This window comes from Ictidomys tridecemlineatus, chromosome 2 (assembly GCF_052094955.1).
Source record: "Ictidomys tridecemlineatus isolate mIctTri1 chromosome 2, mIctTri1.hap1, whole genome shotgun sequence".
NCBI lineage: Eukaryota > Metazoa > Chordata > Mammalia > Rodentia > Sciuridae > Ictidomys > Ictidomys tridecemlineatus.
The window spans coordinates 35,590,196-35,616,963 of NC_135478.1; the positions used below are offsets into that span (position 1 = coordinate 35,590,196).

A 26,768-nucleotide genomic window follows, 5' to 3' on the forward strand; every position below is an offset into this window, starting at 1 on the left:
TTGCTATTCTTACCTTATTTTTCCCCATGTACCTTTTTCTTGATGTCCTTGAATTCACCACCATCTTCATTTTTACATAGGTTTTTCGTATGTGGGTTCGTTCATAACAGATGATTTGCAGTTACGAGGAGAGATGGTAATTAATTGATATGTAAGATGATATTAGTTATTCTGAGGATATTGTATAATATTTACTCATGCAAGTTAGATGCCATGTGACTTTGAATATCTTATTTGTAATAATTATAAGAAGAAACCAAAGTCAGCGGGTGCTAGTTGACCATCTTCTAGTTGCTTAGAATTGTGCTAGTACTTCAGTGAGTGCTTTTATAGAGTAATTTGGAGGTGATGTATGACCAGTAATTCCACTCCTAAGCAAATGCCCAAGAGATATGTGGACATGTATCCAGAAAAGAATTGTTCAAGAACGTTTGTAACTTCTGTGGTTTTAATTGTCACAAGCTGGAAATGAACTAAAGGTCCATCAATTGGAGAATGAATAAACAAATTGTGGCATATTTATATAATAGATTATCAAACAAATTTAAAATAGAACAACTACTTTCTAATCTACACAATGTGGGTTTATCTTAAAAACATTACATTGAATGAAAAGCAGATATGAGAGAACACAGTGATATTCTCTCTCTCTTTCTCTCTCTCTCTATCTATATATACACACACACACGTATCACACATATATTTAAATATCTGACAAAACTCATCAATGATGACAGAATTTAAAATAGTGGTTACCTCTAGAAGGGTAGGATTATCCATAGAGGAAAGATACAGATAAAGTTCCTACATATTCCCTACATTGCTGGGAATATTTTCTATTTTGTTCTGGGTGATGATTATGCAGGGGTATAAAAATGTGAAATTTATTGAATATCTAAATACTCGGGATTCATCTGTTTTGCTGTGTATAAATTACCGATCAACTAAAAAACTTATCATTTTGAGCACATTTTGTTTTAGATTTAGATCTAGGTTGATATGCTTAGGACTCTTTCCTTATATTAACCATACTTAATCAAAGAAAAGATGATTTATGCTGTGATAGAGTTTGGACTGGCTGACAGGTATATTAAGATAACGCTAACTACTGCAACCGCAATGAATAAACTTTCATATTTTGGTCCCTAACACAAAAGAAGTTGGTTATTCAATGACTGAAACAGTTCAATCAGGGTACACTAGTTCTCCTCTGCATGGTAATTAAGGACCTAGGCTTCTTCCAGCTTGGGGCTTGTGAGCTCCTGCCCAAAGGGCCTCAGAACCTTCTATGTCCAGTTGAAAAACAAGAGAAGAGAATATAATTAGGGAATTTTCTAACCAGTGGCATGCATTTTTTTTGGGGGGGGGAACCCTTCAGGGCATAGTCATCCCTTAAGTGAGGAGCTTAGGAGAGTCTCACAATGCCCAGAACATGCTCACATTGTCTGCTCTCATGTGCCTGCCCCATGACTCCCTCTCTTGCATGCAGCTAGTATGATGAACTCCTCAAAAGGAAACCCTCTGTTTTTAGTACCTGGGCCTCAGCTTGAGCAGATTATTTACTCTTCCTATATCTTAGTTTCCCTACCTGGAAAATGGAGTAATATTAATATTGTTTTACAGAGTTCCTGGAAAAACTTTAATAAAAGATGCATGGCATATTTAGGATGTACCTGGAACATAACACATTTTTAAATAAATGTTAGCTATATTACTACGCCTTGCTTTTGACAGCCATGCAACATGTGTAGTGCACTGCCAGCATGTTCTAGGCTTCTACCTCCGTCAAGGGTCAGGTATCCTGGAGCCCATTTCATAGGCACGTAATCTGTATAGCTTCATGGCGCACAAAGCTCAGAACATTTTGGTGCTAGGAGACTGGAATTTTGTTGAATGCTCTTTGTTGAATGTCTTTGAAATAGTGTTTTATAAGGGAAGTCTGATGGGACCCTAGAGTGTGTATGTGAACATAGGAAATACATTCAACATGCATGTCCACCATCATTTCACTGCTCCACTCACAATATAATATTCTTAATGTTTATGAACACAGAATTGCAGAGGACCCATAACGTGTGAAACTTTAGCAAATTCAGGGTAAATATACAAAGGAAGCATGTCACATCTAAGACTGAGTAAAGTATGGATACTGACAATGACCCTAAGAGGCCATGGTTTTTACTCAACCCAGATACTTTAAACACAGGAAGAAGACAATAGCCCAGGAGCCTTTTTGTGTCCTTTCTTACTCATGTTACTTCCATGAATTAGCTAACCATTTATTCTGAAAAGAATAAAGGAAAAAAAAAAAAAAAGAAAGAACGACCCATAGGTCCCATTCCTCTCAGGTCTTCCTTACCTTCCAGCATGCCATAGGCAGAGTGTTAGTGGATTGGGCCTATGTCAAGAAGTGAAATAGGAACAGTTTAATTCTGGCATATACAAGTTACAAAATATGAACAGTGTAATTTTGTTGATTTTTCCTGTGAATTAAATGCTATTACATTTGCCCTTAAAACTGACATTGCACAATGTCAGGATGAACAGTAAAAAATTTATGCTAATAATTTATTCTTCTGTCCCTACAATGATATTCAATAGCAAAAAAAAATACCATGACAATTTCAAAGATAGAATATAGGGGGAAAGGAAATAGCTGTTCGTTTTGTATATTTTGTGGCAATTTTTCTCCTGCTTTTTTTTGAGGAAAAAAGAACCCACATTTTCATTTTGTACTGTGCCCTGTTAATATTACAGCCCTCTCTCTCTTTCTTCCCTCCTCCACCCCAACTTTTTCTGGAAGTTAAACCCCAGTTACCTTCTTCAGAAATTCTAACCTGATTTCCTCATTCTTCCTGAGTTATCTTGGTCTCTTTGCCACAATTTCACATACCTATTGATACAGTCAGCCCTCCATATCCTTGGACTCTACATCTGCAGATTCAAGCAACCACAGGTAGAAAGTGGTATATTAAAAATTGCATCTGAATTGAACATTGTCTTTATATCCTTAACAATACAGTACAATAATTACTTACATAGAGTTTATATTGGAAGTAGTTTAGATATGAATTAAAGTACAAAGGAGGGTATGTGTTGGTTACATGCAAATACTACACCATTTTATATATGGGTCTTGACCATCAGAATATTTAGGGAGCTACAGAGGTGTAGAGGAACCAATGCCCCAGGAACACCAAGGGAGAATTTCTTATTGAACTTTTACCCTTCAATTAGTTAATTTTGAATCTGTCATCTTCTCTATGAGTCTGTCTTTCCTAAAGATCTGAGGTAGATTTTCCATTCTTTTTTTAATATTTATTTTTTTTTAGTTGTAGTTGGACACAATATCTTTATTTTATTTATTTATTTTTATGTGGTGCTGAGGATCAAACCCAGGACCTCGCACGTGCTAGGTGAGCGCTCTATCACTGAGCCACAAACTCAGCCCCAGGTTTTCCATTCTTATTCAGCTGCTAGGACCAGAATCGCTGGTGCTTTCATAGCAAAAATAAGTTTCAGGAATAACAGTGAAAATTAGAATCTCTTGGGCTAGTTCATTTGACTGTACAGCCAGCTTGAGAAGTAGTTGTTGAGTGAATGACCAAATACCAATGATCCAGGCCCCAGACATGGTACTTCTTCAGTGCCCACACTCCCAAGTAAAATCTGGTCAGCCCCTGCTGAACTGGTCCCAGTGCCACACCTCAGGGAAATCTTAGAGCTCTTCCCTCACCTCATGCCTACATCTCCAACCCCCGTACCTCAAGTCCCTTAACACATATTAATCATCTTTTCCACTCGTAAACTCCAACTTGAACTTCACTACTCTGATTAGACTCTGGTGACAGTAGTGCAGGACCCAATATGGCAGAGCCAGGCTTAGTAAGACACTCACTTCTGGCACAAAATTTAAGAGGTTGCCAAAAAGCTCAGGAATGGAGAGAAAATATTTTTAGTGCAATGTTTTAAAAATAAAAATTAATCTAATAACCATCCACAATGAACAATATCTCCAAATGTTAAATAAAAACAGGTTCAGATCCTGTTCTTGCACAACTGACTTCACTTTATCCTAAACCCCGGAAGTTAGGCCCTATGTTTCATTCATTTCCTTACCCCAGTAGCTGCTGGAGGATTAATATGAATGGGTCACTTCTTTGAACCTGTTCATCAGCTTGAAATGTGTAGATTCTGGTGATGAGGATGGTTAAGATGGAGTATGACATGGATCTGTCATATGTTCTTGGAAGACAACTGCACTTGGTGGGACACAGGACCATGGGCTCTCAGATTTAAAGAACATGTCCTGCCTTTACTCAGATCCTCATGACATCCTGCTCCACCCTCCCTCCTTGTATAAAACCAGACAAATGTCATGCTCTGTTGGTAACCCTTAGCATCACGCAGTCTGGAAGACTGCCCTCAGAGAGCCTGTTGGTATGGAATCCTATTAGTTCCTGTTGTTTCAATAACCTTGCAGTAGCCTCGTTACATAACATTGTTAGAATCATAGTCTCAGGAATTGTTCGAATAACACCACGTTATTTATATAAAGCCTTCATCAACTCTTTATTTCAGAAGTCTCCAGGCAAAATGAGATCAGAAAGACCAATCCATTCAAACAAAAAGAAGCAAGTTTTTTGTTAACATTCATTCTTCCTTCTTAAGAAAGAATTTAGAAAAATCAATAGCTCCAAGTTATACTCAGAAGAAGGAAAAAGTAAGACGTTCCATCAGGATTTGTGGCTGGTCATCCACTATGTGAAGGAAGATGGGCACCATCTGGCCTTACTACAAAGTTGTTCACTAGACTCCTTTGGCCCCTTTGAGGACCAGAAGACCCAGATGTAAATGTGGCCTACTTGAGCAGGCAGATTTCCACCCACAGTTAGCCACCAGGGGGCTGTCTGTGTGGAACAGTGGTGTGGACTGACTGCATGGCTTTCCTTCAATTCATCCAAAACATCCCAGGGCAGCTTGGGAGGAAAGCCCAGGAAGTTCCCTGCAAAAACAAGTCTCCACTATAGAAGCTGGCAAGTTCTATGGTGCAGACTTCTTCAGGGCAAAGAATAAAGCACAAATTTCTCACAAAGGATAGAAGGGAAATGGAGCTTGTAGAGTCTAATGGGAGAGTCTTGGGGTCTGCAACTTTCTCTCTCCAAGTAGGCTGAAACCCTATTCATCCAGATACAGGAAAGGAGTACTTGACAGTTGTGGTTCCTGATTCTGTCAGCAGGGGTGGTGGCTGCTCCCCTGTCTGTGGAACACTCAGAAGAAGCTGGAATAAAACACATGTTGCAGGCTGGAAATGTAGAAAACTCTCTAATAACTAATTTTTACATTGTTCAGACAGTTGAGGATACAAATTGTCCTAGTTCTATTACACTGTGTGTTACAGGAATAAATGTGTATGTTGAATTATGAAGTAGAAATTATTTTAATGTTGCTTATAAGAAAATAAAACTCTGTTGTTTGAGCAGTTTGGTTCAAATATAACTTGGCACTGGTTGCATTTTAGCTGTCTGAGTAGTGGGTATTTTTCCAAGCAACCTAGCTCAGAAGCAAGTCACCAGCTTTATTTTTCTCACAACCTTCAGGACTTAGGTAGGAAACATTCTAGAACTGCTATTTGCCAAGGCAGAACTCTTCAAGGGTATGAATTATTTTTGTCCTCTGGGTTTTATTTGTATATTTCCAGGGCAAAGACAAAATAATGGGGTGTCCCATTATTAATGGGGTGTGGAGTGTTCCAACCTTGCACCACAAGGAGAGCCCAGGAGTGCATAATGTTGTGTGTGTATGGCGGCGGTGGGGATACGCGGGTCGCCCCCTTAAGCACTAGCAAGGTATTTTCCAAACTTCCATTCCTAGGGTGACCGTGGGTATGAAAACCGCCAGACGGCCTGGCCAGCGGGAGGCCCTGGAAGCAATGGGAGCTCCGTGTCGTCCCGACACGCGCCACAAGTTGTTTGGGGGCGTAAAAAGGAGTGCAGCGGCACGGGGCGCGCCTGTCGCGCCGGGCAAAGAAGGCCATGCTCCTAGAAGTCCCCCGCCCCGTCCCCTTGACACTCATCTCCCATTCCTTCCTCTTCCGAAACTAGAGGAATGACGCCCAAACTCGAACCTTCGTGCCTACAATCGGGTGGGCGGACGTGCGGCCACCAAACCCGTGGCAACGTCACCACCCCTGGCAGGGCACGCCCGGTGGCTGGTACGGCCCGGACTGGGAGGAGGGGGAGCTCCCGCACCTGGGGAGGCAGGTGCGGAGGCGGTTGGCCCCGGGATGGTGTGTGTGGAGCGCCTGGGGTGAGGGTCAGAGAGTTGGGCACTGAGACCGCGTTGGAGTACGGGCCCGGAGCCGACGCGGGGCGTCAGTACCCGCCGGGCTGCCCGGGCAGGCGGCGGCGGCGGCGGCGGCGGCGGGTGTGCGGCTAGGAGGCCATTTCCTCGCTGCGCCCCTGGCGGAGCCCGGTTTGCTTGCTCTTGGCCGCCGCCGCCGCCGCCGCGCGAGTCGGACCGCCGGGAGGGCTGCAGGGGAAACCAGGTCACGGGTCGCACACCCGGCACGGAACCGGTACCCAGAGCCCAGAGTAAGGCTGCGAGCGGGGAACGGGCCGGGGCGGGTCAGGCACGCGGGGGGCCGGAGAGGCGGGGACTCCCGTGTCCCTGGCCACACTAGCTTCCTACGCCTATAAAAGTGGAGTGGCCGGGGAGGGCTGGAGCGGCCCTGGCTACGGCCGCCTCTCTCCGCTCAAGGAGTTGACATTTCGTAGAGTCGCGCGACGCCCGGTCGCCTGCGCTCCCCGGGACCCCGCCGCCAGGAGGAGGGGGCGGAGGAGGGTGGAGACTGCGGGGCTTGGCCAAGGAAGGCGCACATCCTCAGGCGGGCGGCCGTGACGCGGCGGGGATTAACTTTGCATGAATAATGTGAGTGCGCTTGGAAAGGAGACCTTCTGCTCCCCGGGCTCGGGGCAAGCGCCCGCAGGCTGCCTTCCCCGGGCTCGGGCGGTCAACCCAACAGGCTCGAGGGCTCCGGTAATTTGGCAAGAGGACTGCGCGGAGGAGGCAGGGGGTGGGGGGTAGGCGGAGGAGGGGGCGACAGTTCCCACCGTCCAGAAGGTGGGGACTGGGTGTCGCAGGAACCTGGACGGGTGCCGGCAAAGCTCGGCGCGCGCGGGCGGGCGGGCAGGCGTGGGCGGGCGGGGGTGTCATCGCCTCCTGACCTGCCTCCGCGGGGTTTCTGCGCCCGGGGTCTGGGAGGAGGTGCCCTCTCGCGCTCCGCCACCGCGCGGCTGCAGGCAAGGAGCCACGGCGTGGGCAGTGGCGGAGCAGGGTGGCTAGGGGCCCCCTTCATTCGCAGCGGCTCTGTTCCTCAAACCCCAAGCCCAGTTGTTGACAGGCTCCTTGTGAAATGGAGTTTGGCATCCTCAGCGCCCAACCGAGTGGAAGTTTCCATGATGAGGAAGTTGTGTGACATGGGGGTTCGGAAAAGGTTGGCAGGCACGGGGGAGGGGGGTGCAGTTTAAAGGGACTTGGGTCTCCTGTCCCCCTTTTTCCTCCTGCCCCGGAACTCCGGGATTTGGAATGGAGAATTGCCCTGAGAGCTGTAGTGCGCTGTTACCAGCGCCTGACGACTCAACTCTGCTGCTCTCTACCTCTTTGGGAAATCGGTGGCGATTCTACAAGACTCCCGAGTCGCGCTTCTTTGCTTTGCTGTTCTTGACGCAGCATCTTCCTCTGGGTCATCTCGAGTTGGTTGTGTTACCAGTTGTTCCAGATGTGCATTACCCACCTCTTGGGGAAGGATTCATTTGGGTAGTTTTTATTCCTAGTTAATTTCGTCCTTCTTAGCTGCAGTTGTCATTTTGGAGGAGGATTTCCTGATGACCACTATAGGATTATTATTGGAGCTAATTCTTAAGCCTTCTGATTTGTTTTAAGAAGACTGGGGGTGGGGTGTGGAATGAGGGTTGTTTTTGTTTTTGTTTTTTTTCAGTTAAAAGCTAAATGTATAATTTTCTTCAAATGGGAAAATTTTTAAAAAGGGTCTGAAGCACAGCAATTCCAAATGTGAGTCAAAGAAAGTGTTTACCTGAGCAGTCAAGTTCAGACTCTTCACCCTCCTCTCTCCACACACGTTTAGAATTTGTGAAGATTCAAACACTATGTCTAACTGGTAAATATACTTGAAATAAATCCTTCCCCTCAGCATATAATTGGTCTTAAGTACTAATGAGACTCAATTATAAAGACTATTTTAAGTTAAAGAAATGAAGCATTCCAGGTACTGTGCATTCATACGAGAACAGAACAATTTTTATAATGATAAATATATTAGATGAAGTAAACCTGGTAGACAGTGTTTTTACATCATTTATCCTTAGTTTGTTATCATTGCAACAAAATATTGCATGCACTGTATTACAAAGGAATAAAAACTGCATTTTAGTGAAAATGTTCCATGATTCATTCTGAATATTCATGATGACGATTCTACTCCCTAATTCACTTCTGCTTAATTCTAACTCTGAAAGGAGGCATAAGCTAAGAAATGTTAATGAAAAAGGTATTTCAAAAGTATTTTGAACAGTGGATGATTTTAAGACATTTTCATGTTAGTTGGCTAAGTGAGTTAATGGACCCTAATGGCAATTTAGTAGTAAGTGATTTGTTTGGGGTATTTTATTTATAGGGTCTGGTGAGCAACTATTTATTATTTGTGCATGTTAAACAGATGCTGCTAGAATTTTATTTTTAATTAATTTCAAAGGTTTATTATATATTGGAAGTGAAAACATCTGCTAGTAAATAGAGTTTGGCTTTATTTTATGAGTAAAAGTAAATGATACTGAACATAGCTACCAAATTCTCTTGGTTTTTTTATGAAATGATTCCTGTTGGTACTACAATGCAAAAGCATAATTTTATTGACATTGGGAATATCGTTGTATAAAGTACCTGGCATTACATTTCTCCCATTTTCACTTTTTTTGTAGTAAATTCTGTGGTAGAAAAGAACTAAGACAATTTGCTTTTAATCTAGCATCTTGGGGGGGGCGGGGGGGGGGAGGTGAATTCTTAAAATCCCCTTAAGAACAGGGAAAGCTGAGGATTCCTTTCCTTTCCTGAGGTGTTTCCAGTTTTTTGAAGCATGGGATGTTAGGGGGCCGCACATGAGATTGCATGTTTGATTATAAAATAAAATTTTTAGTAAGCTCGTCTTTTGATGGAAATCAGAATATAGGTGATTGATTTCTTTAGCTCTTTCTCATTCTGTTATAAGGTTCTGTGTCACCTTGGAGCAAAGACAGTCCCTTATTCCTTTTTAAAACGTTCATTTTGTTTGCATCTTTTTCCTCCTTTCATCTTCTTTGCAATCTGAATTGTTCATTTCATTTGATATTTGTTGATTACCTGTCTACTCTGCCTACAGTATAGAGCCCATAAAAATGGGAGTCTTGACTACTTCATTGACTCTAGATTTCCCAGCATCTAGAAGAACACTTGGCACACAGTAGGTGCTGAGTAAATCTTTGTTGAACAAATTAATGGTTGTGCCCAAACATCATGTTCCCCTAATGCCTGACTCAGCATTGCAACTGAGTGCCAGTTGGGCATGCCAAAATTTGTGGCTCGTGTGGGTGCTTGTGCACGCAAACACACACACATACCATGTGTACATGGTTCAATCTTTGCACCTCCTCACCCTCTCTGATAACAGCTGGCCTGCCATTCTGTACAGCAGCAACATGGTAGAGAGTTATTTCTGCAAGTTGCTCCAGGCATTTGCCTACCTTCAGCAGTGGTGGAGATTGCCTTTCAAATGTTACCTTGATTCCCTGAAGACATTGACCTTCAACTCCCTGAATTTTAGCAGAATCTTTATGGGTTCCAGGAGCATTGTCAGTACTAAGAGTGAAATTCCAGAGACCAGACATCACTGGGTGATTGCAGCGACTTCTCACTCAGCAGGTCTTGGCAGTGCCTTTGGCCTTGGCAGTCCTAAGAGGACCAAGGGCGTGTGGTGATATAGTTTAGGCTGTAAAAATGGTAGCTTGGGAGGGAAAGGGGAATGGGACTGGCAAGTTCCAACACAAGATAGATATATTCCTTGGTAATAGATTTGGAAATAACCTGATGATTACTCTATGTTGTAACTCAAATCAGCCAACCTCTTCTCTTCCCCCCCCCCCCCCCGCCCGCCGTTGCACTTTCATACACATATTCTCAATCAGATGATGGTGCAAAGTACTGCATTATGTGAGCTTTCAAGTGACCAGAATGTGATAGCCAAGGGATCATCTTCAAATTAATTATTCATGGAAATTCTTGCCAATTGGGAATAAGAAGAAATTACAATCGATGATTATGGTAATTTGTTTTTGTTTATAGAGAATCGACTTTCAGAAATGTGTCTGAGTAAATTTTCATATTAAAAATTCCACAAAATAACGAGACTGTTAAAAATGGGAAGGAAAGATAAACTAACATCCTAAGTGTTTCTTGCTTTATTTACTTTATCTCTGAGCTTTGTAACAGCCAAGTTAATAGGAAGAGAGAGAGAGAGAGAGAGAGAGAGAGAGAGAGAGAGAGAGAGAGAGAGAGATCTGGAGGGCATACAGGCAAGTTGTTGGTATAGATCAGATAATATGTAGAGCGCTCACCATGGTGCCTGGCAACTAGAATATATTCATATGAAAGATAAGTTATGTCATGGACAGTGCTTCAACTTGGATTCTACAGAAAATGAAGTAAAGTTATACAGTCATGTCTTTTACCAGTCCTCAAGAGGGAGAAAAAAAATTCAGAAGGCTCAGTGAAGAAAAGTAACCTGATATGAGTTATCTCTGGGGCCCAAGCTCCTGTGATCCAGTGATGGAGATTCTGGCGATGATCCTCAATGCAGAAAACCTAGTGGAATGAATGGCTAACATGTCCATTAAACTAACTTTCTGAGACATGCAGTGTGTCCACCAGGCTTTTCATTAGATCAATCTGAGAGGACAGAATAGGCAGGTACTTAAAAATGACCCTATAGCCATAAACTTCCCTGATTGGTGGTCCTGCTGCTTTGTGCTTTTAGTCTATGTAGTTCTTATCCTTCAGGAAGTCTGTTTTGATTCCTGCCCCCACCTCTAAATTGTGATGAGAGGCTGTGAGTGGGTTTATTCATCCTTGACACTCCAGTGCCTGATAGATAAAGGAGCTTGGCACAAGAGCACAGGTAAACTTCTAGTGGAAGAATAGAAGGGGGAGAGGGGGTGGTGCTTCTCATTTTCCTCTGTGTTGGTAAGTGAGTGCCATCTTCTAACTTTTGGTTTTGCCCAAAGTGAATGTTTACTGCCTGGATTGCATCATAGGCCAAATCATGCGACTGTTTTGCTAAGAAGGGCTTGTTCTGGTGTCAAAGCTGGTTGAGCAATGCATGACGAGTTAACTCCTTACTTTATTTACAGTCACTTTGATCCTTTGATTTGATTGCTTATTCCATCTGCAGATATTATGTGCCCACTGTGCGCCTGATCCTGCTAGTCACCTTGAAGTTTGGTGTGCAGCCAGTGACATATGAGACAATATACAGAGATTAAGACAAAGGGATTCTGAAATGCTCTCCACTGGGATGAAATGGATGTGCCTCTTGGAGTTTCTCATGTGAACCCTTAGCTGAAATAAAGTCATTTTATTTCTGAGGAGCTGATTGCTTTGTGGTTTTCTGTAGCCCAAGGGTATTAGTGTGAATTCCAGTGGGATTCACCCAGGATTCTCTTGTACCCAAGTGGTGTCGGAAATAATATGTTTAGCCAGTGCACTTCTGAATGGAGGATGTCCATTCTCCACTTTAAGTTCCCAAATCTGTTTGTCAACTGTGGCACTTAAGAAAGTGGGGATGGAGCAGGGGGGAGAATATCTAAATCACTGAGTCACAAGTAATGTGCTTCCATATCCTCCTCTCAGGAATCTAGCCAGGCGACACCTAGAATAGTGATCTACATTCAATATTGATGTTCTTTGGTCCCTCCTGTCCTAATTTCAAGGGGCTGTGGAGACTCTCTGTACTGGCAGCTTTTCTTGTGGAAGTACCATTTTTATTGAGTAAGAAACTGAGTTCTGTGAACTCAAAGTGTCTTTTTCCAAGCAGCAAGTCAGGAGAGCCTGGAATGAGAAGGCAGGAAGCTTGAGTATGCTCGGAGAAGCTGACTGCAGCATCTCCACCAGGACAGTCCCACATCCCACATAAGGAACATAGATGTGCTGGAGAATATTGATCACCTCTTTTTCCTCAGACCCATTAAGTTTGCAGTCTGTGGGTCTACTCTTAACCACCCAGAATACCTGCATGCAAAGCTTTGACCAAAAAAAAAAAAAAAAAAAAAACCCAACCTAGAACTGTCTTCTGGGCTATGCTTATCAAAAATTCAATGATATTTTTGTAGACATGTTCAAAGGACAGAAAAACCAAAACATGAATTCGTGATCCAACTTGTCACTGTGAGGAAGATCATGGCCTACATATGGGAGCTCTGATTTTATCCTCCTGATCTTGATATTTTATTCTAATTTTTACTTTTCCTAATCCTGCTTTCAAAAATTGCTCAGCACCTATAAGAATCAGGAAAGGTTTGATGTAAACTAAGTTACGCATCCAAGATTCTAGTTCTGAAAAAGGGCCTCAGGGAATCATGGCTCTCTCTGTGATCAAGATTTGACAGATTTATCAAAAAGTTGTGAGTGATATAAGTTGGGAAAAGCCACAGCGTAGACAGAGGAAGGCAGATTGACAGCAGGTCTGTCTTTGTTATTTGGGGTCCATTTGGTAGGACTTTGGAGGCTTAGGAGGGCTTGTAATGAGGAGAGTTGAGAAGATTGTAGTCAAGGTTTTTGTGGCATAATGTATGATTGTGATCTTCAGGAACCACTGAGTATTCTTACCTTGTGACATATGTTGTGTTTTTAATTGATCCTCAAGATGGTTCATGTGTACTTTCCTCTCTTTATTTCTCTGAGTACTCTGGTTTTTCCTAGGTTTTTAACAATGTCTTCCCAGAACAGGTACTCAAAAAAAAAAAAAAATGATTGACGATAACATCTGTGATATTTCTGGGCTTGATCATCTTTTTCACATTTCTTTCCCACATGCATGAATGTCTTACCACCTTGCATGTCCATGCATGCGAATCTGTCTCTGGGACTAGTGTGTGTCAATGTTCACAATGCACTGACAAAACCACCACTTGCCCCAGGCTTCTGCTGCACTTCTCAGGCCAGGCTTCCAAATCATGGTGAGAAATGCCAGCCACGCTCATGTCCCAAGCTACGAAAATCCCACTATCGCTCAGTCATCGCTCAGTCTCTTCTCTTAATACTGAATGTGTTGGCAGATTCTTGTCTTATTTTATTTTTTACTTATTTTACCATTCACTTATTTTATTCTTTTGTCAACTATGTTCGGAAATGCTAAGTTTTACTACTTAAAGCAAAAGCTTCAGAACCCATTTTTTATACTAATGTGTGCTGTGAATGTTCAAGATCAGTTATCAGAAGATATATGATCATCGTATTCTTTGAATTTGTATGTGAGACTCAGGTGATGAAATTTAGTGCAAGAGGCTATGAAGAACAGTTTACAATATTACACTTTTTAAAAAAATCAGGCTCCTTTGTTTTAACCTCTTACTGTACTTCACAAAAAGTGATAAATTGAGGAAGCCACAGAATGGAAACATTTTGCTTTTTCATTTAAAAAAACAATTGAAGTGTTTTGCAGTATTGTAAAAATCCTTCTAAATTTGTTACTTTAAAAATATTATGATCATTATCTTTGTCTTTCCTTGGCTTTATTTCTAATGTTTAGATTATTGATTTACATAGGCCAGAGAATAGTTTATTTCTGTTGTGTGTCTGTTTACTGTATTTTTTGCTACACTTGCAATATTTGGAGTCCCCAAATAAGGTACTTACATCTGAATTACAGACACAATGAAGGAAAGCATAAGTTGCATTCTCATGTATTGTTTTTCTTTAAAAAAAAAAAAGGAACCAGGAAAACTTTACACCCAAACTATGTCTTTCAAAAAATTAAGTTATGACCTACTACATGGAGTATAAACCTGTCAGTATATCTGGTAGTTGTAGTATTTATGAGCAATTCGAAAAATACCTGTCTTCCTGAGACTTTCTGGAAAAAAAATAGTCCTGTACATTTGGCTTGTAAATCCGATCACACTCTATAGGTTCATAAATAAAAGGCTAACACATGTTTTGGAATATGCTCTAAATTTATTTATTTTTTTTACTTTTCATTAAGAATATGTGTTCATATTTATCTTTATAGAAGTTGCCACAAAAATGGAGCCTTAAAATAAAAATTTTTCCCCTCTTCTGGAGTCTGTCCATCCATCCATTCAACCTACCCACCCACCCATGCACCCACCCATTCATCCATCCATCAATCACAAATTCCCTTAGCATCTGCTGGGGGCCAGGAACTATACTAAATGCAGAGACACCATGGCAAACATTCAAAACTTCTGGCTGAGTCTTCTGTGGCAGTCCATAGGAGCTGATTAAGTCTAGAGCCATGTTTCTCAATAGCAGGTACTATTAGAATTTGAGGCCAGACAATTCCTCTGTATCACTGTAGTCTTGGTATTTCAGGCCAGAATAAATCTTTGCAATGGAGGACTGTCTGTATATTCTAGAATTATTAGCAGCATTGCTGGCTTCTACCCACTAGATGCCTGTAGCACCAGTAGCATCCAAAATGTCTCCTGACATTGTCTACTGGGAGGCAAAATTGCCGCCACTGAGACCCACTAGTGTAGAGATAAAGTTATAGATATTTGTAGTGGGAAGCTGTGGATTACTACTGTGACCTCACCTGGCTCCATTGCACATGCTCAGTTTCATTGTCTATAACGTAAAAATTCAATGAAATAATGTAGTGCTTGACCCCTAGTTATGTATTCCTAAATAGTAGTTATTTGTAGTAGGAGGAGTATTAATATTTCACAGGTAATTGCAATACTGATAGTTCTATGATGTAGTAAGTTCAATGTATAGTGAGAGCACCTACATGGGGTAGGGATGGTTCTACGCAGGAAGAACACAAAACACAAACACAGGAAGTGGGTGTGAATGTGTGGACCATTCAGGGAATTGCAAGGAGCCCAGTCTGTGTATAAAGAAAGGACAGTAAGCTGTTGGAGTCTGGTATTGTAGGTACCAGATGATGAGGACATTCCTGGCCACAATAAAGAAGATGTACTTTGCATCATAAGCATGAAGAGACTGAAGAATGTAAATTCGATTTTTGTTCTAAAAGGGGGCTTTGGGATAGATCTTGAGCAAAAGGGCTTCTGGAAGTGAGGAGACTAGTTAAGGACTCAGGGTAATCAACTGAGAGGTGGCAGATTTCAGTAATGAGACAGTTAGTTACAAGTTGCCACAATGTCTTTGGGAACAGATTTTACTTTCTCCAACATGTGGTAAAATTTTTTTAGTTTAATTCCAATAATGAATATATTTAGCAAGCTAGTTCTACATTTGGGGGAATTTCAAGTGTAATTTGAAAACAGATTACATGATGGAATCTCTAAAATGTTCTCAAGTAAAGCTTAAAGACCCTCTAACAGCCTGTTCAGAGTTCTATATGACTTTAAAGGTTTCTCTGCCATTGTACATACATTCCTGCAGTTCCCATGTCTACCAAAAGCAAAGTTCTATGAGACCTTATTGAAATAATTGTTGTGATGGGAATCATTATATTATATTAAGTGTTGATTTTCTAGCTGATGAGGATTTTATTTCTTTAATGATCAAGATTAGAGATGGATGAAGAATATGAATGAATGCATGAGAGGATGGCTTTATGGAAAAACCACCTAATTAAGAATAAAAAATATTTTAAACAAGTTTCTTGGCCTATCTGAGCTTTAATTTCCTTAGTTATAAAAGGGTACTCATAAGTAAATTAGGTAACCTCAGTTTATCTTTTGGCCTAGGAGTTGGCATACATTTTCTGTAACAGACCATACAGTTAATATTTTCAACTTTTCAAGACATATAGTCGCTGTCCAAATTATTCAAGACTACCATTGAAGTGAGAAAGCAACCATGAGCAATAAGTACACAAATGAGCATGGCTGTGTACCAATAAAACTTTATTTACAAAAACAGGTGAAGGGTCATAGCTTATTAAACCCTGATAACTCAGCACTGTCCAATATAATGATAGCCACACATGTGGTTAAGATTTTTGTTGATAATCACAATTTGCAAACAGGTAAGAAGCATCCAGTGATTTTAATTTCAATTTTTTATTTTATTTTACCCAATATATTCAGATATTACTGACATGTAATCAATAAAAAATATTAGTGATATTTTAAATTTTAGTTCCTTTTAAAAATAATCATCAGATTAGTTAATAGACATGTCAGGGAGCAGAGGCCAGATCTGACTCTTAATATGTTGTCAGAGGTGTTGAAGTCATTTTCCTGAAATAATTTTTAGAACTTTAGTCTGTTCTAATGACTCATAACATAATAGCTTAGCTTAAAAATCCTGATTTTCCTAGTATTTATTCTAATATTTATCCTATAATTGCTTGTTCTGAGGGGGCACCTCTTTTTTAGTCAAAAAGATGTTGGCTTGTTTTCTTCCCAAATTATAAATGTATTCTATCAAATACTCAGCCAGATCTGTAGAAATACCTCATATAAAGGAAATCAAGAGGGGCACAAATGATAAATGTGATGTTAGTGAAAAGAAAAAGAAGCCCTTTTCTTCTACCTATGCATGCTTTACCTTTCTGAAAATCTTCTAATTTAATTTTAATCAACATGCCTTATTCTAAGAAGTAAGGATGACTGGGGGTATAGCTTAGTGGTACAGCACGTGCCTGGCATGTGTGAGGCCCTGGGTTTTATCCCTAGCACTGAAAAAAAAAATAAAAAGAAAAAAGAAAAAGGAGAAGGAGAAGAGGAGACAAAGGGCCCATTCATTTAGGATTCTTAAGAAATAATAATACAAACTATTATGCTGAAGATATGTAAAAGAGTAAATAGTGGTATGCCTTTATGTTATTCTAGGTAAGACTTTCTTCTTCCCAAGTCTATTTCTGTAGAATATTTTTGAAAATTAAAATTTGCAGTATTAAGAAGTTAATCCTTATAATGTCTGTCAAGTACAGATCTGGATATTAAAAATATTTTATTTAGTTGTAGATGGACACAACACCTTTATTTTATTTGTTTATTTTTTTTTGAAGAATTTTTTTTAAATATTTTTTTTAGTTATACATGGGCACAATATCTTTATTTTGTTTATTTATTTTTATGTGGTGCTGAGGATCAAACCAGAGCCTCACATGTGCTAGGTAAGTGCTCTACCACTGACCCACAGCCCTGGCTAATTTTTGATATTTTAAGTTAGGGAATAAATAATGCTGTCAGTGCCAAATTTGTTTCTGCCTTATGATTGGATTCTCTGGGGCTCAGGGTATGCCATAGTGTAGGCTCCAGTGACATCCTTTTTTAATGTCCTGTCACAGAGCAAGGAGAAGAAAATCTGATTCCTTTGTTGAGCTAGTGGAAGCCCTGGATTGAATGGGAGCTGGAACACTGGAGAGAGACAGTGGGTAGATAGCACCCGGGGCCGCTGGGGGAGGCAGACATCTGACGGGGCAGAAAAGGCAGATTGAGTTGAAATGCCTAGCTATGTTTTCTCCAGCAAATTTTGTAACTGCTTTGAACTTCAGTCACCACATCTGTGCAATGGAAATTATATGGGTATGGTTTACAAATTTCAGTACTCTCCAAGGCTGAGAGAAGAAATTTCCCTAAACCTTTAGCCTCAGAACATCTGGGCCTTGGAATAATTCCTACAAAAGAGAACAGCAGTATGATAAAATGCAATGCATTGTCATGAGTGATTATAAATATAGTTGTCCCCCAATATCATTGGGGAGTTGGTTCTAAAAACTACCAAGGATACCAAATTCACAGATGCTCAAGTACCTTATATGGAATGGCATAACAAGGCTAATGGTGGAACTCAGTGATGGAGTACATGTTGATCAATCCCCAACACCAAAAAAGGTATAGTTTTGCACCTAATTTCAAGAGCCCCTGAAATCCTGCCCTGGTTATTTAAAAATCAAGGTCAAAATTCTTTCTGATCCTATGTGCTGACATATGCCATTTCAAATGACAGTTTTCCTCACTCCTTTGTCTACAGGGAATATGACATATTTAGTCACTTTCTATATATATATTTCTTCACTGTCCAGTGTCCAAAGCTTGTACTTGCCCTTGAGATATTTCTTTGCTAGATTTTAAGTTCCAAGAGGGCAGGGACCTTGTGTTGAACAGTACGGTGCTGTGTGAAGGCCATCCCAGAAGGTAGGTGCTGAGTAATGCCTTCCTGGTGTTGTGGCCAACCACACATTGGCTGTTTTCATATAATTAGGATGAATCTAATTTTAAAATGAACAACCAAGTGTCCTCAGATGAACTGGAATATACACTTACAAGGCCCTGCTGTCCTGCATTATAAATAAGGGAATAGGTTGTCCTGCAGAAAAGCTCAGCTGTTCTTTTCTCTTCAAAAAAAAAAAAAATCCAATTACATCAGAAATGAGATAGAAGATCTTCTCCTCACTAGGTTGGCAAGAGTGAAGGGCCCCAAAGTAGATGTTCTCCAAAAAGATGTAGCCCAGCAAAAATCCACACTCTCATGAATCTGGAACGAAACCTCTTTGATGGTGGCTTATTGAGGCTAGAACCCCAAGCTTGGCAGCCTGATTCCTCCACTTGTATGACAGCAAGACTTCCTTAGGTGACCAGTTCAAGTTACTACTGGGACAACATTCAGAGATTATTGTCCAGCCACCTCACTATTTGAATTCCCTTTTGCAGATGCAATAGCCCTTTGGACACAGGGCTGTTAGAGCAGCTTTCATTAGCTCCCAGCTTTTGTAGATTCCCCTGCCTTAAGATATTTAGCAGCTCAAAATACCCATTACATGGAACAGGAGTGACTGGACATGGCCCTGAAGGGGTTTTTTCAATTCATTTCTGTTCATTGTTTAGCAGTGTTTAAAATAACTGTTCCATTTTGGTTGTTTTGTGGGTTTTCCATCCCCACGTGTGATTCATCAAAATTTCATTGAACCCCAGCAGTCGTCGCTCTTGTCTTTGCCTCTCCCCAGCTCTGTACTGAGATCCCCTTCTCAGAGGCGAGTGTTGTTACTTATTAGAGAGCTTGGACGAATGTAACTGTAGGGGCTTTGGTGACTAATAGGGATTATACTTGTACTCCGGGAGTCATTTGATCCCTACAGTCCTTGAGCAAAAGATGTGGTTCTGCTTATTCTCTTTATGGGAGAGAATGGAATGTGCCTGAAGTCGGGATTCTGATGGTCTTGCAAGAAGTGAGGCCAGAGCTGGGGGCCCTAAGGAGCTACTTAAGATCCTGTACTTGGACTTCAGGATGGAAAAGCCAGCTAGCTGGTCCTTAGTAATCCTGCAGCCCTGACAAAGGATGCGTACTGTGGATCCTCTCTTTACTGGAGAGTCCCCCTTTAAAAGACTCTGAGCTCCCCAGAACCAAACCCTGAGGTGCAACTTCAAGGGCAAGTTAATTTTAGTCCGTGGTGAAGAGGACACCAGTGGTAGAGTGGGGAAGTGAGCCAGGGAAGGGCTGCACTAATAAAGTAGGCATGATTGAACCAGTTACCACAGTGGCGCTTGCTGGCACATGGAGGTATTGTGGGAGATAGCTCAGAACCCATGGTTCAAGGTTATCCTCCACCCCCATACCCCTGGGCAAGGGAATGGGTGTGTATCTACCAAAACCTGCCAATCTGCCTGGGGGTAAAGACTACCTCCAGAGGCCAATGATTCCCTGGCATTTGGGGACTGTCAGTTGGGCAGCCAAAAGGAAGCCCCCAGGCAAAGAAAAGCAACTGCTGGCAGGCAGAAGTCAAGGCAAGGGGCACTAGCTGTGTCTGTGCCCTTCAGCCATGCTGGTGATTGGCATGTGACCATGCAGGGCAGCCGGTAGCCCCCATTCCCACCCAAGGATTGCTGGCCTCCAAGCTTTGCTTGATTCTCAGGATGGATGTACAGACCACCTTCCGCTAGAACAGTGCCCTTTCCTCCTCCTTTCTCCCCATCTGCATACTGGATAAATGCAGTTTGGAGAATGCCACTTTTTAATTTCTGGCTCCTTTTAAAAATACTGTCATGGCAAATCAACTAATAAGTCATACAGCAGGACAGAGCCTTATTATTAATATGATATTCCTCCATTCATTCTCGTGCTATCAAACATTTTTCCAACACCACATACGTGTTAATTCTATGCTCTGGTTCCAGTGGTGAGCAGCAACACATTCCCTGTCCCTCCAGCTTCATCCACAAAAGCCTCACTACTACAACTGTATTTTTATTTTACTAATATATTTACCCCCAAATTCTGGAGGTTGAAAGTGCAGAAACATAAGCGTTATGTGTCCTAGGTTAAGAATTGTAACTATATAGATCCGAATTATGAAATCCTGCTTTGAAGTATAGGATTGCCTTCTGTCACGTTGAGACATAGTTTATGAGCGCTGTCCACCTTGACAAGCGAGTTTCACAGTTTAGCAAGTTTCTGAAATGAAGCGTTCGTAAATATTTCACACTCCTTGTTGGCAGCCTCTTTTACTGGTTTTATGTGACCTGTTCTTGTCTTGACTAATGCAGCAGTGGTCCACTTTTGGGGGTGTAATCCACTCCAATGTGGCTTCTAAGTTATGAGAAACAGGGTGGTGTTAATTGTACTTTTTTGGCTGGGGGTAGGTTATGGAGAAAGGAAATAGGGTAAAAAAATACGGAGGAGAGGATTCTGAAGAGACTGGTGTCATGGAGAGATGTGCAAGGGTGCCAAGTCTTATCCTGAGGAAGTGCTTGGAGGGATTAGGCATCTTGTTTTGACAGCCTTAGCTATAAGGTGATGGTGTGACCTGTGCAGTTATCTCTGTTCTTTGCATACTCTTTGCCCTGGATTCTATACTGTTGTTTCTCAGGGTGTTTGTCTGCAGACCAGCAGTATCCATGCCAGATCCACACCACACAACATCCACCCAGATCTGGTAAGAGATGCAGAATTCAGGGCAAGGCTCAGACCTGTTGAACCACAGTCTGCATTTAGCAAGAACCCCAGGGGATTCATATGCACATGGAATTTGAAAAGTGCTTTTGTACTATTTTTGCTTCTTTACTCAACATTAGTAAAAAAAATGCATAAACTATGAAAGGGTTAACGTAGTAACCTTTTGACTAACCCCTTCAGATCTGGTTTATTATTTTTCAAACTTGATTACCAACATATTAGTGGGCCTTGAATAAACATAATAACTTACAATCAACAGAACTTTTAAGTAAAAGAGATTAGAATAGAAAGTATTAGAGTATATCACATGTTTCTGAAGCATTTTTTTTTCATTTAAAAAATGTGAACACACACAAACACAAATACTGTCCTCTCTATGGATGCCCTAGGTTCTAATGGCAAAGTTGCATTCTGACTGCTGTTACAGTTAAAAAAAAATCTTGAAAATCACTATGATAAAACCTAGTATATCCTTTATACACATTGACCAGTATTTGACTTGAAATACTGAAGTTATATTCTCCAATTCAGATTCCTGGACAAGATGTCTAAATAGCAAATGAAAATGCTAAAATATTCTCAGTTGCAAGGCAATGATGATAAGATTTTTTTTACTCAACTTCAGAAAACAATGCTTTATCAGAGAACATCCTAAAATCCCCCAAAAGAGACCTTTAAGGAAACACTCATCTTAAATCAAGAATACCACTATAGGCTGGCCAAAGGAATATGCATTGACTCATAATTTTGAATCCCAAAGCCTGCAGGTCTTAAGAGATACAGAACGTCCCAAAAGTGCTGGTGCAATTTTAATGTCTTCAGAAGTAAAAACGCTGCAAAGTGACAAAGAATTATTTGAAAGTTTAGTCATTAAGATTTCGACAACAAATATAATAAAATTTAAAAATAAATTCATTAAATCTTTAATAAGTTAAAATTTAAATTTTATTCATTCAAAATTTGCAACTCTACATGAACACCAAAGACACTTAGGCAATAATGCTTCAGCCTTATCCTGCTGGGAGGCTGGCAGCCTTTCTTCTGAGGACCTGTGCACCTGCAGGAGGAAGGAGCAGGCTCTGGTGTGAGTGAAGGCAGCCTGTGCACTCTGGGAGAGTCAGATTTCACCACGGTGGGAAAGAACCAGTCCTGGGGTGAAGCTGAGGCCTTTGTGCAGGAGGGTGCTAATGCCAGCCTGAGATATGGTTCCAGGGAAGTGCTTTCAACCTCGCAGGCCAGATCTGTGCCAGACAATGAGTTGCCTTTGAAAGTGCCTTTGACCTAGGCGGGTGGCAGCTGGCAACCTTCTAACTCCTTAGAGCTCTCCCCACCCCCTTCCTCAGGTCTTACTGACTTGCCCCCCTCATCTCAGATTTGCATGGAATGATTGTTTCCTCCTCAATTTCCTCAGAAAGATGGGAGTGAGTTATTTAAAGTGGTATTTTATTAAACGCGATTTAAAATATGCTGAATGTTTTCAGTATTCTCTTCTATAATTAGTGTGTTCATTTATAGAATCTTTGCTTTATTAAAATTCAAACACACCAATGCTGTCTATATTCTTTAAGAATGCTATGTTTGGGGTGGGATTGTAAAATAATTTTATACGGTATAAAAGTTTAGATAACCAGTGTTCACTATCCGATAAGTGTTGAAGTATGTGGTTTTACTCATTTTAGAGAAAATATCCTGTTTCTTTGTTTCAAAACTAATTATTAATGGTGCCATCTTTTTGATAGTGCATGGCCCTTTGAGGTTTTCATGTATTTGAGAACTTACATATAGATACACAAATGATATATAACTTAAATATATGGAATATATAAAATATTAATGTGTTATATATACTATATATCACTTGAAAATCCATATGAGAAAGTATATTGGAGATATTATAAATGACAGCACTTGTCAACTTACATTTTCCTATTTTCAAGTGAAATAAATTTTAATTTTTCAATATTGTGTTTGGGCATTTTTTCATGAATTTTTTTTTTACAAACTAAAATGTTAATTTGAGTCATATCAACTATGGCTATTTACATTTGTTACAATGTATTTTTAGCAAATTTTTTTTGCTCACTTGAAAAAATAATCCTAATTTCACATTTCAGGCTCTGGTTTCTTGTTGCATGATGATTGAAATTGTATAAAGTAGGGCCTCTTGCCCTCAGGACTAATGAGAACATGACCAATTTTGAAGCCCAGGCCAAATAGAACATTTTGTTTTTAGAACATTGGCTATAGAAAACCACATATTAGTGTAGTGGTTTTCCTTTGTGATTTATCATAGATGTATTTTTTTTTGTAATCAAGAAGTGTAATTCACTGTAGGAAGTCATTCTCCTATCTGAGTATATTGGACAAATTTCATGTGTGCTTTTCAAATTAGTAAGAAGAGCAGATGTTTCAACATGCACCAGTCTGATACAGGTTCACACAGTTGGAATCAGCTCTACCCATATGTCAGTATTTGGGGGTTGAGCTTCTCCTTAGCCCCCTAGCTCCACCATTACCTCTTTATAGCACACATGGTCTGTAGCAGTCTTCTGATCAATAAGTAATAATAATATTTTTTTTATTAATGAAGTATCAAAGACAGAATCCTTGCTGGAAGGATTATATAGTTGAATTATCGTAGCCATTTTTTGTTGTTGTCTTAGGATTCTTCTGTTTGTTTTTCTGTCACATAAGAAACCTGGGGTGGTGCAGAGACACAGCCATTAATCCCATAAATTCTGGTAGATCTGTCTCCAAGCCTAGAATGGCCAATAGTTTTGTTCCAACTCCAGGAGGTTTGGGTGGTTGTTAGGGCTGATATATTTGAGAAGCACCACGCCAGATCTCTGGACTTAGTCATAAAGAATGTTGTGGCTGATTAGTAATGTCTGCAACGGAAAGAATAAGAGTGACAAGGTTGGTGCCTTGTGTTTTCTTACCCTGTGCCCATACCCAGGGAGACTAAATTTTCATCACATTGCCTTTCGATTTTTGTTTTGTGCTTTTTCAAGGGAAACTACTCTGAAGTCTTGCTTTTGCGCGCGCGCTCTCTCTCTCTCTCTCTCTCTCTCTCTCTCTCTCTCTCTCTCTCTTAAAACTTGTTAGTCAGGAAGACTGCATAAGAGTGATTCCTCATCGGAATGTTCTCATGTGAAACCAAGCCTATAGTGAACAGTTCATCATTTCTTTTGGTTTTCTCAGTCCTGGGACTGTGTGTAAACACATTATTAATAATGCTTTAAAAACTGAAATGTCAGAAATGTTGGAACCTGATTAAGTTCTTAAAATAAAATGGAAGAAAATATTATCCATTCCCTTTTAAAGTACTTAAATTGTATTTGCTTGTGTAATTCATCGTTTTGCACTTTATGGTCTACTGTATTCCTCCGTTACAATACTCATCCTCTTGGAAAGCTTTGGCCGGCCCCTTTACACGAAGAACACAAGGAAATAGGTTGTCTGTGAGAAGCTATGGCAGAGGAGAAAGCCAGACAAGGTCCTATTGGGCCTAACAAAGTCAGAAGATAAAAAATTGGCCAAGAGGGAAGAACAATACAAAAGGACTGTCTAAAGGTCTCCAGGGCCTGTGTTTCTTATTTCACAAAGAATTATGTCTTCTGCCAATCAATTTGATTGGACTCCCTTGAAATCTGCCCATGAGAAAGCCTGAATAAGTGTTCTCAACCATTATTATTCAACTGTCTGTCAATTCTGGAAGTTCCTAATTGCCCGCCTTACAGTAAGTGACTGTATGGTCCTCAGGAACTAAGAATGTGAAGAAAGAAATCTTTTGTACAGTCGATTTTGGCATTCTTTCCATACAGAGATGAATCACCTTCTTCGGCAAGTCCCGGACTTGACTTTGCCAAGACTGGCAGAGGGAGTAGGAGGAGACAACTGGCTTTGTGTTGAAGCCCCTTGCAGAGCTGGCGTTCCTTCCTCGGGGCCAGGAGTCTCTAGGACAAAATGAGTCGTGACCAGATGTGTCTGGTTAGGGGATTCTTAGGGAAGTGACCAAGTGCTGAATTCCAATCAATGTTTCAAGATGGTACCATTAAGATAGATGGGATATGTGTATTGTTCACCATCAGCAACTGAGTTTAGCATTCTCTGGAATATAGGGCAGACTAAGAGGATCACAGAGATCCTCTGAACATCTTTATCTTTCTTCCATGCGTCACAGTAGTATCAGCATAACTTTAGCCTTGGTGGGCAGACTGGAACATAAACATGGCTATCCCCACTAACCAACTCAATAGGGCCTGGAGAAAAGTTGCTTAAATCCTGAGTTTCAGTTTCCAGTTATGTAGAAATAAGAGAGAGAGAGAGAGAGAGAGAGAGAGAGAGAGAGAGAGAGAGAGAGATATTGATTTAAAATGCCTACCTCAAAGGACTATGAAGAATAGGAAAACATTAAAGAGAAAGGGTCTTAGCAGACCTATTCCTGTGGTCTGAAGGTTTTGAGAGTCTGCATGTTTTTTAGGCCATTTTCTTATGGCTAAGGGAGAAGAAGGAATAGAAGAAGGGAACAGAAATAGGGCAAATTAAGGCAAACATTCATTGTTTTGTTGGTCAAAGTATATATATGTGTATATATATATACATACATATATTTATTTATTTATATATAAGATAAGGTATATGTTATAAAACATGTATAATAAGATGCATATTATATGTATATATATAATTTTTAAGAGCGAGTTTCTCATGGTGTCCTCTTGGGCAAGATGGAGACATGCAAGCTAATGATAGGAAATTTCACAAATTGAGCAATCATATGCACAGGATGTTTTCGTGGGTTGACAACAGGCTAGAGGTGGAGATTGGACAAGAACCTCCAGTTTTCTGCCTCAGCTCTGTCAGTGGATACAAATCCCCACCATGGAGATCTGAGTGACATGATTATCCAGTGTGTAGAGGTCATGGAGATGAAGGGGACAGCAGAAGTATCCAGCCACAGAGAGTGGATTGGGAAATCTTGAGGAGCTGAAGCAGTGATTTCAGATCAAGACGGCTTGCAGGAGGACCTGAAACTGCAGCACTGCCTTAGGTATGTGTTGGAGGCCCAAATTTTAAGAGAGCACCTGAGGTCAATTTAGTATGAGCTCATGAACAAGGTGGGCACCTTGACCCCTACTGAGGTTTTCAGTTCCATTAAAACAATGATTCTCTGACCTGATCTGCCACACAACCACCCAGGGAGCATGTTAAAACACAGATCATTGAGCCAGATCCCCAGAGTTTCTGATTCAAGAAGTCTGGGTTAGAGCTGGAGAATTTATGTCTTCATCAAGTTCCCAAGTGGTACTGATGTTCTTGGAAACTACTGCTTTAGAAACAACTTCATTGAAAGATCAATCTTGCTCCAATCTAGAGGAGGTAATATTTTATTTACTGTGATGTACTGAAGGATTGTGGCCATTTTAGGTCCCACTCTTTTGGTCAGGACAAAAAATCCATACAGATGGGCAAAATTCTAGAAACCAGGTAATCCTGGAAAGAGAAGCATATAGAGAAAAGAAAAGCTTTAATGATACAATGATTGTTTCAAATGCTTAACAGAGTGACATGTTGAAGAGTCCTAGTTAAGAATGTCTACATTGGAT

General features: G+C 40.7%; 1 protein-coding gene across 4 annotated transcripts in view; it reads left to right on the forward strand.

The window, feature by feature from the left end:
• Positions 1–6,438: 6,438 nt before the first annotated feature.
• Positions 6,439–26,768, forward strand: part of Thrb (thyroid hormone receptor beta) — a 369,155-nt gene continuing 348,825 nt past the window's right edge. For 2 of the 4 annotated variants that reach the window (XM_078038289.1, XM_078038293.1), the window contains exon 1: positions 6,701–7,038. The gene's annotated coding sequence lies outside the window, so the exon portion shown is untranslated. Of the gene's footprint in view, positions 6,594–6,700; positions 7,039–26,768 lie in introns of those variants that run through there. The other 2 variants (XM_078038291.1, XM_078038290.1) reach the window with 2 other exon arrangements.